Source organism: Thalassophryne amazonica, chromosome 11, assembly GCF_902500255.1.
Source record: "Thalassophryne amazonica chromosome 11, fThaAma1.1, whole genome shotgun sequence".
Taxonomy (NCBI): Eukaryota; Metazoa; Chordata; class Actinopteri; order Batrachoidiformes; family Batrachoididae; genus Thalassophryne; species Thalassophryne amazonica.
Window position 1 is genome coordinate 111,357,792 of NC_047113.1, and position 13,043 is coordinate 111,370,834.

A 13,043-nucleotide genomic window follows, 5' to 3' on the forward strand; every position below is an offset into this window, starting at 1 on the left:
AAATATTCATCACAAACCAGTCTAAATCTGTGATAGTGAGCACTTCTCCTTTGCTGAGATAATCCATCCCACCTCACAGGTGTGCCATATCAAGATGCTGATTAGACACCATGATTAGTGCACAGGTGTGCCTTAGACTGCCCACAATAAAAGGCCACTCTGAAAGGTGCAGTTTTGTTTTATTGGGGGGATACCAGTCAGTATCTGGTGTGACCACCATTTGCCTCATGCAGTGCAACACATCTCCTTCGCATAGAGTTGATCAGGTTGTCAATTGTGGCCTGTGGAATGTTGGTCCACTCCCTTTCAATGGCTGTGCGAAGTTGCTGGATATTGGCAGGAACTGGTACACGCTGTCGTATACACCGGTCCAGAGCATCCCAAACAGGCTCAATGGGTGACATGTCCGGTGAGTATGCCGGCCATGCATGAACTGGGACATTTTCAGCTTCCAAGAATTGTGTACAGATCCTTGCAACATGGGGCCGTGCATTATCCTGCTGCAACATGAGGTGATGTTCTTGGATGTATGGCACAACAATGGGCCTCAGGATCTCCTCACGGTATCTGTGTGCATTCAAAATGCCATCAATAAAATGCACCTGTGTTCTTCGTCCATAACAGACGCCTGCCCATACCATAACCCCACCGCCACCATGGGCCACTCGAACCACTCACCCACACGACGCCACACACGCTGTCTGCCATCTGCCCTGAACAGTGTGAACCGGGATTCATCCGTGAAGAGAACACCTCTCCAACATGCCAAACGCCAGCGAATGTGAGCATTTGCCCACTCAAGTCGGTTACGATGACGAACTGGAGTCAGGTCGAGACACCGATGAGGACGATGAGCATGCAGATGAGCTTCCCTGAGACGGTTTCTGACAGTTTGTGCAGAAATTCTTTGGTTATGCAAACCGATTGTTTCAGCAGCTGTCCGAGTGGCTGGTCTCAGACGATCTTGGAGGTGAACATGCTGGATGTGGAGGTCCTGGGCTGGTGTGGTTACACGTGGTCTGCAGTTGTGAGGCTGGTTGGATGTACTGCCAAATTCTCTGAAACGCCTTTGGAGACGGCTTATGGTAGAGAAATGAACATTCAATACACAAGCAACATCTCTGGTTGACATTCCTGCTGTCAGCATGCCAATTGCACGCTCCCTCAAATCTTGCGACATCTGTGGCATTGTGCTGTGTGATAAAACTGCACCTTTCAGAGTGGCCTTTTATTGTGGGCAGTCTAAGGCACACCTGTGCACTAATCATGGTGTCTAATCAGCATCTTGATATGGCACACCTGTGAGGTGGGATGGATTATCTCAGCAAAGGAGAAGTGCTCACTATCACAGATTTAGACTGGTTTGTGAACAATATTTGAGGGAAATGGTGATATTGTGTATGTGGAAAAAGTTTTAGATCTTTGAGTTCATCTCATACAAAATGGGAGCAAAAACCAAAAGTGTTGTGTTTATATTTTTGTTGAGTGTATATATATATATATATATATATATATATATATATATATATATATATATATATATATATATATATATATATATATGTCTTGCTGACATTCAGCAGGTTGTTGTTTCTGCACCATGTGGTCAGAAGGTTGTCCTCTTCCCTGTAGTGAGTTTCATCGCCCTTGCTGATGAGCCCCACGAGAGTTGTGTCATCCGCAAACTTCACTGTGTGGTTTGTGCTGTGGGCTGTTGTGCAGTCATGTGTCAGTAATGTGAAGAGCAGTGGACTGAGCATGCAGCCTTGGGGAGCCCCTGTGTTCAATACAATGCTGCTTGAGGTGTTGTTGCCAACCCGGACTGCTTGTGGCCTCTGGGTGAGGAATCCAACAGCCAGCTGAAAAGGCAAGTGCTGAGCCCCAGCTTGTCCAGTTTGCAGATGAGCTGTTAAGGTGTTATGGTGTTGAACTGAACTGAAATCTATGAACAGCATTCTCACATACGAGTCCTTCTTGTCCAGATGGGTGAGGGCTGGGTGCAGGGCTGAGCAGATTGCGTCCTCTGTAGATTGCTTGGCTCTGTATGTGAACTGGGAGGTGTCTAGGGTGGGGGGGGGGGATGGATTTGATGTGTGACATGACTAGCCATTCAAAGCACTTCATGATGATGGGTGTCAGTGCCACCGGACGTTTGTCTTTGAAGCAGGATAGAGCTGATTTTTTTTGACGCAGGTATGATGGTGGCAGCTTTGAAGCATGATGGAACAACGGTTTGCTTCAGGGAAGTGTCAAAGATGTCTGTGAAGACATCCTTAAGCTCCTCTGCCCAGTCCTTCAACACGCGACCAGGGATGTTGTCCGGACCTGTTGCTTTGCGGGTGTTGATGGCCACCAGTGTCTTCTTCATGCTGGCGACCGAGAGGCACAGGGTCTGGTCGTGGGGAGGGGGTGGGGTCTTCAATGGCTGTGTGGTGTTCAGTGCTTCAAAGCATGCAAAGAAGCGGTTCAGGTTGTTGAGCAGAAAGGTGTTGCTATCACAGTTCTGTGGTGCTAGCTTGTAGTCAGTGACGGCCTGAATGCCTGGCCATAGGCTCTGTGCGTCCTTATGTCTTTGAAGTGGACATTATCTTTTGTGTGTCGTCCTTTTTTGCCTCCCTGATGCCACGGGACAGGTCGGCTCTCGCTGTTCTCAAGCCACATTCATCCCCGGCTCTGAAGGCTGTCTCTGGCTCTCAGCAGCTTGTGGACATCACCTGTCAGCCTTGGTTTCTGGTTGGCCCAGGTGATGATGGTTTTTGTGTGGGTCACATCATCAATGCACTTTGTGATGTAGGACGTCACAGTGCCTGTGTTCTCCTCAGTGTCAGTGTTGTTGTTGTAGGTTGCTGCGTGTTTGAACATTTTCCAGTCCGTTGTGTCGAAGCAGTCCTGGAGAGCAGAGGTGGCCCCCCTTGGCCACACTCTTACCTGCTTCTTAACAGATTTGATGACTTTCACAGTTTGTCTGTATGATGTGGTCAGATAGTCTGATGTGGGGGAGGGGTGGCTTTGTATGCTCCTTTGTGTGTGGTGCCAATTCCAAGGTATTTTTCCCCTTGTTGGGAAACCAACATGCTGGTGAAATTTTGGAAGGACAGTTTTGAGAGCAGCATGATTAAAATCTACAGTGAGGATGATAAAACCATCTGGGTGTGCAGTGTGTTGTTCACTGATAGCCTGGTACAGTTCACTGAGTGCTGCATTTCTATCACTGCTGCTGTTGGTGGGGGGATGTAGACTACAATCAGCAAAATCACAGTAAACTCCCTGTGCAGATAGAAGGGACGGCACTTAATGATCATAAACTCCGCTAGTGATGTGCAGTGTTTGCACACCACCACAGCGTCCCGGCACCACTCATTCTGAATGTAGACGCACAGACCCCACCGGGAGTCTTTCCTCCGTTTACGAGGGCCCGGTCAGCTCGATAGCATGCTAGCTGCTCCAGTTGTACACAGTTGTACAGCAGAGTCTGGAATGTTGTAATTTAACCATTTTTCAGGGAAAACAAGCACACAACAAGCACACAACAGTTACTCAATGATTTGCTGACCTTAGCAGTCATATGTCATCCATTTTGTTGTCCAGTTGGACGAGTTGGATTAGCTGCTAGCCTAGCTCGGATACCTCTGCACGTGCCCCTCTTTTCCAGTGTGTGGCCTGCAGTTCAGTATTCCATTGGTTTTGTGGCCTGTGGCCTGTAGTTCAGTATTGTATTGGCTTTGCAGTCTGTGGCCTGTAGTTCAGTATTCCACTGGGTTTTTGGTCTGTGGACTGAAGTTCAATATTCCATTGGTTTTGTGGCCTATAGAGCAGTATTCCACTGGCTTTGCAGTCTGTGGTCTGTAGTCCAGTATTGTATTGGCTTTGCTTTCTGGGGCCTGTACTTCAGTATTCCATTAGTTTTGTGCTCTGAGTCTGTAGTTCAGTATCCATTGGCTTTGCAGTCTGTGGTCTGTAGTTCAGTATTCCATTGGTTTTGCAGTCTGTGGTCTGTAGTTCAGTACTCCATTGGCTTTGCAGTCTGTGGTCTGTAGTTCAGTATCCATTGGCTTTGCAGTCTGTGGTCTGTAGTTCAGTATTCCATTGGTTTTGTGGCCTGTAGAGCAGTATTCCATTTTTTTTTTTTTTTTTTTTTGTGGCCTGTAGTTCAGTATTCCATTGGTTTTGTGCTCTGAGGTCTGTAATTCAGTATTCCATTAGTTTTGTGCTCTGAGGTCTGTAGTTCAGTATCCATTGGCTTTGCAATCTGTGGTCTGTAGTTCAGTATTCCATTGGTTTTGTGGCCTGTAGAGCAGTATTCCATTTTTTTTTTTTTTTTTTTTTTTGTGGCCTGTAGTTCAGTATCCATTGGCTTTGCAATCTGTGGTCTGTAGTTCAGTATTCCATTGGTTTTGTGGCCTGTAGAGCAGTATTCCATTTTTTTTTTTTTTTTTTTTTTGTGGCCTGTAGTTCAGTATTCCATTGGCTTTGCAGTCTGTGGTCTATAGTAGGGTGGCCAGAAAATGTATAGGAATTTTTTTTTTCTTTTTCAAATTTGATATTGCACACCCCCCTATTTTGTGAGAGTCATTGAAAAAATAATGCCTGTGAAATTTTAAGCCAATCCAATAAGTGGAAGTGGTCTCCCAGAGGTATTAAAGATCCGTATAATTCAATAGGATTTGGTGCATATGAAGTCTTTGTCCAAAACTATCACAAAAGGTCAGTTTTCATCAGGTCTGTAAAATATCAATAACAAACATGCAAAATCATCTCCCAAAAGCTCAATGGCCTGTCAAATAAACTTCAAGAGATCCAGTGTCAAGCATAAGAAATTTGGGACAATTCGCTATGGGATCAGCCAGATCACACACAAATGCACAGGGTGAGAGCTCATGCTGACTCTCCATGGAATCCAACCTCCCAGCTGACGTGCGCCATGTATCCTACCCATCTGAAGAGATCCATGCTTGATATTGCAGCTGATATTGCAGCCACAGTCTTTTTCATGAAGAAAGCATGGACATTCAGAGGTCATACACAACAAAGCAGTATGCAGGTATGGACATGAAAATCATATTTTATTTGATATCATGCTTATAATCATTGAACACTACTAAATTGCTCAATGCGTCAGAATGTTAGTGTGAGCTAACTATTATTATAATAATATTCTTAGTATATAATCACTTATGTTTATTGTAATAATCTAAAACATTTGCTAACTGTTCTTTCAGATTTCTTCAAAAAGTGCAGCTGATTTCAATGAAATCCTGACTAAAAGTGACGAGCAGCGACAACTGCTGTACCAGGTGGTTGAGCACCACTGAAAACTCGTCCCAACAGATGATACAAAGCAACAACTCCTGAATTCAGTCTGTTACTGTTTGATTACTCATGCATGTCTAAACGAGAGACAATCCCAAACACCTCAGTTAACTGTTGTTCTCATATGATGACTGCACGCTAAGACTAACTTTAAATTGTTTGATTCTTTCAGCATTGCAACAGTTTTCCTATATTTTAGATATTAATGCATTACAAAAATGGTTCTTTCATGTTACTTGTTCAATAATAGTCTGATTTGTTACATTATTAATGTTGTCACCTATACTGGTTCAATAACTAATAGGCCATTGGTTGTACAGTTTAATGTTAATAAAAGTATAAGTGGAAATATTGTTTAAGTTTGAATAAAAGTTAGTTAAGTGGATCATATAATCACTGTAATACTTGTGTAATAGTATTAACGAAAATGTATCTATTTGTAGAAAGTGGTATCATTTAATCAATAAGTGTTCATCATATTTTGGTTCTGATGCATTTTGTTCTTGATTATATTGACCAAAGGTTAAATTCAGTCAAATTGGAAAGGATAGAAATCTTTATGTTGTATAATGACACTGGCGTTATTCTGTACAAGACTTGCTGAAATTTCTAATTTTGCAAAAAACAGTGGGGCCTTGAGAGACCACTTAGACATGATGGACTTTCGTAAAATTTGAACAACGTTTTCTTCACCATTTCTCCTAAAATGAAGGGGTGTGCGACTTGAAATTCCAATTTTTTTTATTTTTTTTTTTTTTTCGGCTACCCTAGTCTGTAGTTTAGTATTCAACTAGCTTTGCAGTCTGTGGTCTGTAGTTCAGTATTCCATTAGTTTTGTGCTCTGAGTCTGTAGTTCAGTATCCATTGGCTTTGCAGTCTGTGGTCTGTAGTTCAGTATTCCATTAGTTTTGTGCTCTGAGTCTGTAGTTCAGTATCCATTGGCTTTGCAGTCTGTGGTCTGTAGTTCAGTATCCATTGGTTTTGCAGTCTGTGATCTGTAGTTCAGTACTCCATTGGCTTTGCAGTCTGTGGTCTGTAGTTCAGTATCCATTGGCTTTGCAGTCTGTGGTCTGTAGTTCAGTATTCCATTGGTTTTGTGCTCTGAGGTCTGTAATTCAGTATTCCATTAGTTTTGTGCTCTGAGGTCTGTAGTTCAGTATCCATTGGCTTTGCAATCTGTGGTCTGTAGTTCAGTATTCCATTAGTTTTGTGCTCTCAGGTCTGTAGTTCAGTATCCATTGGCTTTGCAGTCTGTGGTCTGTAGTTCAGTATTCCATTGGCTTTGCAGTCTGTGGTCTGTAGTTCAGTACTCCATTGGCTTTGCAGTCTGTGGTCTGTAGTTCAGTATCCATTGGCTTTGCAGTCTGTGGTCTGTAGTTCAGTATTCCATTGGTTTTGTGCTCTAAGGTCTGTAATTCAGTATTCCATTAGTTTTGTGCTCTGAGGTCTGTAGTTCAGTATCCATTGGCTTTGCAGTCTGTGGTCTGTAGTTCAGTATTCCATTAGTTTTGTGCTCTCAGGTCTGTAGTTCAGTATCCATTGGCTTTGCAGTCTGTGGTCTGTAGTTCAGTATTCCATTGGCTTTGCAGTCTGTGGTCTGTAGTTCAGTACTCCATTGGCTTTGCAGTCTGTGGTCTGTAGTTCAGTATTCCATTGGTTTTGCGCGCTGAGGTCTGTAGTTCAGTATTCCATTAGTTTTGTGCTCTGAGGTCTGTAGTTCAGTATTCCATTGGCTTTGCAGTCTGTGGTCTGTAGTTCAGTATTCCATTGGCTTTGTAGTCTGTGGTCTGTAGTTCAGTATTCCATTGGCTTTGCAGTCTGTGATCTGTAGTTCAGTATTCCATTGGTTTTGTGCGCTGAGGTCTGTAATTCAGTATTCCATTAGTTTTGTGCTCTGAGGTCTGTAGTTCAGTATTCCATTGGCTTTGCAGTCTGTGGTCTGTAGTTCAGTATTCCATTGGCTTTGTAGTCTGTGGTCTGTAGTTCAGTACTCCATTGGCTTTGCAGTCTGTGGTCTGTAGTTCAGTATTCCATTGGCTTTGCAGTCTGTGGTCTGTAGTTCAGTATTCCATTGGCTTTGTAGTCTGTGGTCTGTAGTTCAGTATTCCATTGGCTTTGCAGTCTGTGGTCTGTAGTTCAGTATTCCCCTGGTTTTGTGGTGTGCGGTCCGCACAGCCCAGTCTCACGTTTTGATGATCTGGAACACAATCCAGATCCAGTCATTTTTTTAAGGATTCTTTATCATCTAAGGATCGGGCTAGTTTCAACATGTTTGCATCTAACTTCCTGAAGACGGGTCGTCACAAAGGCTGAACAAAAATGAAGTTACGACACAACAATAATTCAGCATTTGTTTCTCCTCATTGAATAAACTTATTAGAAAATAAAAAAAACTTGTGTCTTTCATACAGTTTCTCTTTATAAACACATTTGCTGAAGATCTAAGGGTTTACCCCTCTGGGGCCGACACCGTCGTATATGACAGCTGAGACCAAGCTTTACTAAATTATAAATAATATTTAATTAATGATATGAGATAGAAACTTACTTTTTTTGCTAAAAAGTTAACTCCGCGGACTTTTGAGCCACCATCCACCATCTTTGTACTCCTCATAGAAGCTGTGTGATGACGTGAGCATTGTGAGTGTCCAATCGGAATTGGTCCACCGTCACATGGTTTTCCAAAATCCAATCGTAGGGCAGATTCACCTCACGTGACACACCAAAGATTGTTTGTAGGAGTGATGTGTGACAAGTTTATAGTAGTTTGTTGTGTGTTTTGAATAAATGTGTGTGGAAAATTATTTTCCGCTTTACTTTTTCCTTTCTTATTACATCTGCCAAGGGGGTTATGTTTTCGCTTGCGTCTGTTTGTTTGTTGGTTGGTTGGTTGGTTTGTTAGCAGGATTACTGAAAAAGTTCTCAATGTATTTCAGTGAATTTTTTTTACCAGAGGTGTATTTTGGTCTAACTTGGAGGTGATTAAATTTTGGTGATGAACCGGAAGAGAATTTGGATCCAGGATTTTTTATTTTTCGTGTATTTTATGTATTTACTGTACTCAGCATTTGCCATAACACTTAATGTGTGTATGGACACAGAATATGTCTGGTTGTATTTCGTATAAACCTGTATTATTCAATTCACTGATTAGTGTACCTGTTATGCTCTCTGGTAAATATACAGGACTAAATTGAAATTTTTTCCATCATTTACGTTTATTTATTACATTAATTATATATGAAAACGTGCATTATGTTATGATATTTAGTTAATGACATCAGATAGGTCACTTTGCCATTGGGGGGATCGGTTGGCGTCACTGACCCTATGGCCTTGGCGGAGGTTTGCGCTCTCTGAGTGCTTCTAGTTTAGTATTACATTGGCTTTGAGGTCTGTTAAGTATCCCATTGGCATTGCGGTCTGTGGTGCAAGATTCCATTGGTTTTGCAGTCTGTGGTCTGTAATTCAGTATTCCATTGGTTTTGTGGCCTGTAGTTCAGTTTTTCATTGGTTTTGTAGTCTGTGGTCTGCAGTTCAGTATCACATTGGTTCGTTGGCCTGTATTTAAGGATTCCATTGGCATTGCAGTCTGTTTTCTGTAGTTAAGAATTCCATTGGCATTGCAGTCTGTGTTGCAGTATTCCATTGGTTTTGCAGTCTGTGGTCTGTAGCTCAGTGTTCCATTAGTTTTATGGCCTGTAGTTCAATTTTTCATTGGTTTTGTGGTCTCTGGTGCTGGATTCCATTGATTTTGCAGTCTATTGTGTGTAGTTCAGTATTCCATTGGTTTTGTGGCCTATAGTTCAGTTTTTCATTGGTTTTGTGCTCTGTGGTGCAGTATTCCATTGGTTTTGCAGTCTGTGGTCTGTAGTTCAGTATTCCATTGGTTTTGTGGCCTGTACTGAAGTATTCCATTGGCATTGCAGTCTGTGGTGCAGTTATCCATTGGTTTTGCAGTCTGTGGCCTGTAGTACAGTATTCTATTGGTTTTGCAGTCTGTGGCCTGTAGTTCAGTATTCCATTGTTTTGGTGGCCTGTGGTCTGTAGTTCAGTATTCCATCGGTTTTGCACTCTGAGGTCTGTAGTTCAGTATTCCACTGAAGAACAGGAGGCGTTGGTGGGGAAACGTCTGCTCATGATGTGCGTGTGGACGTGCGCATGGCGCGTCTTAAAAGTGAAAGAGAGGAAAAAGAACGAGAGTTTCAGCTCCGATGTGAACTGGAGTTGAAGCGCATTGAGGTAGAAGCTGCCACCACTAGAGAAGTGGAGTTGAGAAAGTTGGAAGCAGAGTTGGTTTTTAAAATGCGGCAGTTGGAGCTACAGGTCCAGGGTTCGGTTACGGAACCTCCCCCGGTCAGTCCGCGTGATGCGTTTGATGTCACTAAAAACATTCCGCTTGTTCCAGTTTTCCACGACGGTGAAGTGGAGTCGTATTTTGGAGCTTTTGAGCGCATTGCGGTCGCATTACACTGGCCGCGGGATGTGTGGGCTATTTTACTGCAATGCAAATTGAGTGGTAAAGCGGTAGAGGCGTGTGCGTCATTGTTGGTTTCAGATAGCCTTAATTATGATAAACTGAAGGGCGCTATTCTTCGCACATACGAGTTGGTCCCAGAGGCGTACCGACAGCGTTTTAGGGGGCTAAGGAAATCTTCTACCCAAAGTTTTGTGGATTTTGCCCGCAAAAAAGCTTGTAATTTACAGGTGGTGTTCCGCCAGTAAAGTGTCCACTTATGCGTCATTGCGTGAGTTGCTTTTGATTGAAGACTTTAAAAACTCTCTACCTGAGCGTATTATCATTTATCTTAATGAACAGAAAGTAACTACGCTCCAGCAGGCTGCGGTTTTGGCAGATGAGTTTGCGCTTACACACAAAGCAACTTTTACACGCGAGTCTGATTCTAAACCAATTGACAAACCGCCACAGACTAATTTTTCGGTCAGTGCCAGGCCTGAAAAGCAAAGGCAGTGTTTTTATTGCCATAAGATTGGGATGAGGGCCTCCCCTTTATGTTGTTCGCTATTAGGGATGCCACTCAAGAATCCACTGGTTTTAGCCCAGCCGAGCTTGTGTTCGGTCATAACCTTCATGGCCCCTTGAAAATGCTCAAGGAAAAATTTTTGTCCGGGAAAATACCAAGGGGGAATGTGTCAGAATTTGTCTTTAAGACTAAGGAACGGTTACAGCGGGCCGCTAACCTAGCTAAAGAAGCTCTTTCTTCTTCTGAAGCTGACATGAAGGAGCGTTTTGATAAAAAGGCTGTGGTTCAATCTTTCCAGCCTGGTGATAAAGTGTTGGTGCTGCTTCCTACGTTTGGTTCTGCTCTCTCAGCTCATTTTGCAGGACCTTATGTCATTGACAAAAAGGTATCAGATATGAACTATCTCATTCTTACTCCTGAGAGGAGGAGAAAAACCCACCTATGTCATGTAAACATGTTAAAGCCTTTTTTATGTGCAGGATGAGAAACCAGCATAGTCCTTACTGGCTGTGCCTTGTCTTTCTCCTATGTTTTCAGATGTGCCATTTGAGGGAGACTTGGAAGAGCCTAGTGTGGCCCAGCAATGTGGTCGGCTGTCCAACTCTGAGTTTATGTCCAGTATAGGTCAATCTGTCATATCTCAGTGAGGATCAGTTTTGTGATATCTGGCTCTGTTACAGTCTTACCCTTCTTTATTTGGTGACATTCCTTCTCGCACTACTGTACTTGAGCATGACATAGATGTTGGTTCCACTGCTCCTATCAAACAGCATGCATATTGTTGCCCTCTGATGAAACGTGAGGCCATAAAGAAGGAGATCCAGTATCTTTTGGACAATGGCCTTGCAAAACCCAGTCGTAGCCCTTGGAGTTCTCCTTGCCTCCTTGCTTCTAGTTTAGTATTACATTGGCTTTGAGGTCTGTTAAAATTGGTCACCTTGTGGCTGATTGTGATGTCCTAAAACGGAAACAAAACCTAAAGGTGTGAGTTTAATTAAAACTGTGCCTCCGGCTGTAATTCGGTCCATTTGCATGCCAGTTGTTACTCCTGACGACTGTTTTAAGCCTTTTATTTTTGAGGCATTTGTTTCGGAACCAGGAGAGGCGAAGTGCCCTGTTAAGGTCCTGCGGGACACGGGTGGGTCTCAGTCTTTTATCCTTTCCGGGGTGTTGCCTCTTGGCTCAAACACTGACTGTCACTCAAGCATTGTAGTGAAGGGCATTGGTTTAACTTACGTCCCGGCTCCACTGCATAATGTCTATCTTGAGTCGAAGTTGGTTAGTGGCGTATTTTCAGTGGCTGTTCGTGACCAATTTCCCATTGACGGAGTAGATTTTATCATGGGAAATGACATTGCAGGTGGAAAAGTCTACCCGGCTCCTGAAGTTCTCAGCCATCCTATTCCAGGATCTGAAAAGGATGAGTTGGCCACAAATCACCCTGGCGTGTTTCCAGCGCGCGTTTCGACACGAGCACAGGCAAAGAGAACATCGGAAGGCGAAGTTGATTTGGGTGACTCTGTGCTTGCCCCTGTTTTCTATGGGGATGGTGCGCCATCTGGCCGAGATGAGAAGGACATGAAGAGTTCCGGACAGGCTCGCTTATGTCTCCTCCATTAACACATGAAGCTCTTATTGAAGCTCAAAAAGCTGATTCTACTTTACTGAAATGTTTTTCTGTTTTAGAGAGTCCAACAGATAACAACCACTACTTCCTGGACCAGGGAGTGTTGATGCAAAAGTGGGTTCCTTGATCAGAGACCAGTGCTGGTTCCAATGGTTGGTGTGTAGTGTTCCAGATTGTGGTCCCAAAATGTTATCGACCTTATGTGCTATCTCTAGCCCATGAACATTGGTGGTCTGGTCATCTTGGTGTGACTAAAACTTATAATCGTGTTCTACAGCATTTCTTTTGGACCGGTCTGAAAACTGATGTGGCTCGTTTTTGTAAATCCTGTAGTACCTGCCAGATTGTGGGAAAACCAAACCAAGGTGGTACCGCCGGCACCACTTCACCCTGTGCCTGCTGTCGGTGAGCCTTTTGAGCATGTAATTGTGGATTGTGTTGGCCCCTTACCGAAAACCAAATCTGGTAACCAATTTCTGTTGACTATGATGTGTGTTACTACTCGTTTTCCTGAAGCTCTTCCTCTACGAAGAATCACTGCTTCCTCTATTATAAAAGCACTTATTAAATTTTTTACTACATTTGGTCTCCCAAAGATTGTTCAGACTGATCAAGGAACAAACTTTTTGTCTCAAGCATTTGGGCAGACATTACAATCATTTGGTGTAACTCACTCCGTGTCTAGTGCTTACCATCCAGAGTCACAGGGTGCACTAGAAAGATGGCACCAAACTCTCAAGTCTATGTTGAGTAAGTTTTGTTTTGAGACCGGAAAAGATTGGGATGAGGGCCTCCCCTTTATGTTGTTCGCTATTAGGGATGCCACTCAAGAATCCACTGGTTTTAGCCCAGCCGAGCTTGTGTTCGGTCATAACCTTCATGGCCCCTTGAAAATGCTCAAGGAAAAATTTTTGTCCGGGAAAATACCAAGGGGGAATGTGTCAGAATTTGTCTTTAAGACTAAGGAACGGTTACAGCGGGCCGCTAACCTAGCTAAAGAAGCTCTTTCTTCTTCTGAAGCTGACATGAAGGAGCGTTTTGATAAAAAGGCTGTGGTTCAATCTTTCCAGCCTGGTGATAAAGTGTTGGTGCTGCTTCCTACGTTTGGTTCTGCTCTCTCA